At 43.3% G+C, this 5,449-nt stretch overlaps 1 long non-coding RNA gene across 4 annotated transcripts; it reads left to right on the top strand.

The window, feature by feature from the left end:
- The first annotated feature begins 954 nt into the window (after window positions 1-954).
- LOC144152214 (uncharacterized) lies at window positions 955-5,074 on the top strand. 4 transcript variants are annotated; one of them, XR_013319103.1, is made up of 3 exons: window positions 955-1,414; window positions 2,535-2,618; window positions 3,372-5,074. It is a non-coding gene; the product is annotated as an uncharacterized LOC144152214 (long non-coding RNA). The 4 variants fall into 4 exon arrangements; XR_013319105.1 differs by having other exon boundaries at window positions 3,533-5,074; XR_013319102.1 differs by lacking the exon at window positions 955-1,414 and having other exon boundaries at window positions 2,107-2,618; window positions 3,372-3,665; window positions 3,796-5,074.
- The last annotated feature ends 375 nt before the right edge of the window (window positions 5,075-5,449 follow it).

Raw genomic sequence — 5,449 nt, forward strand, 5'->3', positions numbered from 1 at the left:
TAACGTGCCACGATGGAAGAAGACAACGACGGTAGAAAACGACGACGAAGCGTTTGAGTACGCAAGCAGTACACGTGCAGTTTTCTGGAAACAGCGGTAATAAGACAACGCCAGCGGTGCGCTAGCTGTCTCGAGCAGGTCATGTAAAATATATTTGTTGGTACTAGCCACCTACTTCGGTCTGGTTCTTGTATGCCTTATTTGCTTTGAACGTATTGTTGTATTTTGATTTTGGTAAATCATATGTCGTGAATGACTATTTACTGCACTTACTGAATTTTTTTATTATATTAATGCCGCGTTTCAAAAGTTTATCTTACGATTTGTGTCCATTGTTAGGTTTTTCTTTAACACACTTCAAGCAACACCTATTATAAAGCAGATTTATTTTACTCGTTGCGGCTTATTTCCTATTAAGTTGTGGTTCTTTGGGCAGGGGAGAGATTGCTCTAGATTCACTCAGAAAACATTTTAGAAAACATTAGAAAGAGCAGTTTCTAGCCGTAATATCCCGTAATTTGCGTAATATTCCGTGATTTACTGTGAAATGATATCCTATTATTTCTAGTCGTGAGACTATGTAATTTTCGGAGCCGTTTAACGGGGGAGGAAGAAGGAGGGGGGGGGGGGGGGGGGAGATGGACTCCATGTGCGAAGGCATTCCTGGCGAAGGCATGCTTTATCGGCGATCAGGCGAGAAATTACGTAATCGTGTTCGCTAATAGTGCTCAAGGCTGCAGGGGTAACTCGCTTGTTTAAAGCATACATGTACGAAAAAAAAAACCCTTTTTTGTAGTTATGTGACCACACAGTTATTCCGTACGCACCAGCCGGACTGGTTAAGTTGCCCACAATTCTTTTTTCATCGAAGTTTGATATTTCTGACTAGTGAATCAAAACGTTTAAGTTCTAGTTTACAAAAAAAAAATGCCACTGGTGTTTTTTTTTACAAATTTTCTCCCTACACCACTCGTATTTCATGTTTGGTTATGAAGCGTTCCTTGATCCGGGCATCACGATCAGTCTCGTTCAAAGTCAATCTTGTTCGCGAGTCCTCTTCATTCTGTTCGTTGAGACGAGCAGGTAAGGCTGTCTTCACTTTGCGATGTAAAAGGCGAACTTCGCGGCGCTGTCCCCAAGGGCGGGTGGAGAAGTTTCCCGTCGCATTGTGCGACGTTCCTTTGTGTAGCATCCCCCTCGCGGCTTTTTGTTCATTCAGACAGGTTTCAGCCGCAGACAGCGGCTGCGGAAAGTTGCTTGGAGATCCACTGCCTTCTCGCCCCATATGAGAGGGAAAGAAAAAAGGGCAAGGGCTCAAGGGGTCTTTTCTCGCCACTGCCGACAGCCGACCCCGTGCGCACCCAGCTCCAGTCGTTACACCGGATCGTTTACCTGGAACACTGCAGTTGTAGACGTAAGTATATGCGCAAGCGCATGCTTGTTCAGTCGTAGCCTGTTCGATGGTGTTATATCTTTCTCCGTGGTCTGTCCAACCGAGACCCGTTTATCGCTGGATATTCAAAGCGAAGCGCCAGAGGCAGCGTTTGGGCAATGTAAGCGACATACAAGGAAGGTGTGCAGGAGCAACTCGTGAGTATTTTCTTGCCCGTGCACACTTGCGACGAACAACGCGATTTCTGTCGCGGCGACAAATTGGCCGAGACCGAACGACAAAACGGATCGCCGGGCGGCAAAAGTTTCCGAAATCGCGTCTCATCGTCGCAAGTGTGAACGGGCCTTTGAACTATATAGTAGGCAGTATTGATGGAAGAATCGATGTTACGGGTACGTTGCATGGAAACGATTTTTGTTCGTTGCATGGAAACGATTTTTGTGCGCTTTGTGCAAAGCAAAGTGAATTCGGATAACTAACCTCGCCCAAACTCGAATGATCTTCACTTCAGCCGGGCAAGTGAGGTAGAGGCTTGGGCACGCGAAACAAAATAATGTGCGCGTCACGTTAGTTCGCTGTGCGAAATTTTGAAAAAAAAAAAAGCATTACATTTGCCCCTAATTGCCTGGCGATGCGATAATTATGTTGGGAACGCCGGGGTTCCTTAACATGAAAAAAAAAAAAAGGGGGGGGGGGGTGCAGCCAGTGCAGCTACTTCGGAATATAGTCGATACAAATGCAAACGAACAGGTCAGAATGCACCCCTTGGTAGCCTATTTTGCCGCTGGTTAACTTAGACGGTATGACGGTGTACCTATCGCAAAAAGTTCGTCAGACTTCTGGGATATATTGTTAAAAGCTGCAAACCTGAGCCTTTTGTCGTAGCTTTCTTCGCTGGCGAGTAAGCAACCAGACAACCTGCGTGATTATATAGCCAACTTTGTTAGAAAGGGGCACTTTGAGGGCTGAAGGTGTCACAGAGGGTGGGAAAAAGTGCGCTGTTCGAGTACATGCGTTCGTTTGCGACTTACATTTTTGAAATGCATTAAAGCAGCATAGCGCGTTCTTGAGTTGTGAGAAATGCACCCCAAAAGGCTGGTAAATAGCAGCTGGTAAAGAGTCGAAGTCACTTTCATTGCAGGCTATGGTTTTCAAGATACCCTCAAACCGGGAAAGCCGCGGAGTTCATCGACGATGAGTGCCAATCCCGAGACCATAGAAACTGGTAAGTAAATATTGTGTAAATGGCTAGCGGGTTTAGCGAATCAAAATGGAAAAGCAAATTCAATCGATAACGCACAGCACAACAGGAGCTGGAATGACCAGGGCAGGTGCCACTTTCAACTAAGCCGATAAAGATCCGAAGGGGGGAATCGGGGTTAAGAGGTGTGGGAGGTACTTGGTCATGCTAGCGATCACCCACTCCCTCTAAAGGGAACCGTTCCGCCCAAAAGAGGTCACTCTGGATACAGAATTTTGCCTACTGCGCGTACTTTATCAGAAGTTTGGAACCAACACGCTTTCATTGGGGCTGCATTGATCATGCACAGCCGCCGTTCGCCGAAATAAAACCGACATGCTTCGAGCAAAAAGGCTAGTTCTAGTACTGTTCATCGGTGGTGCGGTTTCGAACAGCTTGAATCAAAGGCTTTTACAGCCGTGGTTCCAGGCGCTCTTCCCAACTTTTGAAAAATCCTGTAAATGCTCAGCAGTGATGAATAACAGCTGCGTTTCATATGACGAGGTAACAACGCCGAGCGTGAAAAAACAAAAACCATGGTTAAAGTGAACGCTAACAAATTTAGTGGCTGCAATGATACGCATGGCTTTGACTGAAAAACAGAACCTTCTTGCATTCGTGCAAATAAAAAAAAAAAAGAAGAATGCCCGGGTTGTTGTAAAATGCTCAAATTCTTCCTCCTTTCTTCCCCTAGCCAGTTCCAAGCATGTATTAAACATGTCACACAACTCTTTTCAGTGCTGAGAAAGACTAGGATCGAAGTTCGTTTATGAGTTCCCACTTTGGTTCCCTTTATTACGTAAGTAAACTTGGACCATTATACACATTCGTGTTTAATGGGTGTTTCTTTTGTGTGAACCATCTGTAATACCTCTGTAGCACTTTGTGTTCTTTTTTAGGTGAAAGATCTGCCGGACTGGAGGAGCAAACGTCGCTTCTACAACCAAGCGAATTTTCAGATGGGTTGTTTCGATTGAGGTAGCGGTCATCTATACAGTTGGACAGGAAGAAAAGAAGAAAAAGGTCCGAGAGGTTAGTATCCGTTCCCGAATAGTATTTGGTGAGTGTAGAAAATTTCTGAGAGCGTATTTTGATTTGTTTTAGTAGTTCAATTTATGAACTGCTATGCAGCCCATAACTAGTCGCGCCCTATGCTTTCCAGCTGCTGCTGGTGTGACGCAGGTCACAGTCTATAGCGGGCCACATCATTGGTGACTGGATCCACTTTGCGAATATTGGGCTTACAGGAACCCACAAGGTAAGCAATAAACTAATATTCTCAAAATTTAATAGTGCATTTATATTTAAATGATTTTCATCCTAATCTCTGCCTAATAAAAATACATGAACCATGCAGAAGACACAACACTCCGCTAGCGAGCGACTTTGACGAATAGTCACTAACCTGTATAGGTTACTGACTCGGGAGATTCAAGTTGGGAGTCAGGTGACCCAAAATTTTGTGCGCTTGCTTTCTTCTGGTCATATGGTTAGCACGAGTTGCTGCGTAGCTGCTTGTTCAGTTACTCTCCTTTTAGTGCGTGCGTGTGTGCATGTGCGTGTGTGTGCGCTCGTTAACTAAACAATCCTTAGGCGGCGACTACTTTTTCGCGCAAAAACCGCCTACTGCCGCAGCGTACTGAAGTAGGAATTGTTTGCTTTTTCCACACAGACGCAGCCAGCCCCTGGATGGAGCCTCCTCTCCTGCACAGCAGCAGCAATGGAATGTAAATAAAAAAAATGTTGTAACCATGCAAAAATAAAATAAAATTTTATTTGAAATTTCACTTTTCCTTGTTATTTTGAAAATGCTTTAAAATATATCGTAACCGGCAAACGTGGATAACAGAAACAATGCTCCACGATACACATTCCACACGTTTGGCAAAACGTCACTGTAACGTTCCTGGTCCACATTCTGAAAAGGTTTTGCAACGTTAAAAGATTGTTTCAAGCGTGTTTTCTGCAACGTTAAGTAAATGTAAATCCAACATAATTACTATGTTGTCGAAATGCTTCCTCACAGTTCCAATAATGTTTGACGAAACGTTACTGTAACGTTTTTTAGTTGTTCTTAAAATGTTTTTGTAGGGTGCTTCTGCAACGTTAGGTAAACGTAACTCCAAAAGTATTTATATGTTGTAGAAATGCTTTCTTAATGTTCGCATAACGTTTGGCGAAATATGATGTAACGTTTTACATTGTTTTTAAACGTTTTTTGAACGTTATTAGCTTGTTCGCTGCAACGTTAGGGAAATGTAACACTAACATTAATAATATGTTGTAAAAATGTTTTGTGGACGTTTAAATAATGTTTGACAAAACATTACTGTAACGTTTTTGATAACATTAGTTAAACATTTCAAAAAAATGACATTAAGAACATTGCTCTAACGTTAGCACCAAACAAAAAAAATACGTTCTTCTAATGTTTTGGTGCTACTTGGGGTACGTAGAGGTGGTCTTCGTGTAAATCTAAGCGCCTATTTTAAAAAAACCTGTCGACTTAACTTTGATTACCCTGTATATAGAAACACATTTGAGTTCGAATAAGATTTGAACCCCTGTCGCCAGAGCCGAAGCCAAGTGGGGTAACTGCAGCACTAACCCTGTACCGTGCGGGATGGAACAAGAATTATCCGGATACGTGCCGCACGACAGGTTAACGTGAAGAGATTGCAAACACGATGCAGCCGTCACGAAGTCTTCAATAATCGCTGGTTTGCACCTTCGATCCAATCCCTTAAAAGACTTAAGTGCCCGATGAATTTTTTCTTTCGTAATGAAAAGAATTTAATAGTTTCGTGCTGTATCAC

The sequence above is a fragment of the Haemaphysalis longicornis genome, unplaced genomic scaffold, assembly GCF_048455015.1.
Source record: "Haemaphysalis longicornis isolate Haplotype H1 unplaced genomic scaffold, Haemaphysalis longicornis Haplotype H1 scaffold_9, whole genome shotgun sequence".
Lineage (NCBI taxonomy): Eukaryota > Metazoa > Arthropoda > Arachnida > Ixodida > Ixodidae > Haemaphysalis > Haemaphysalis longicornis.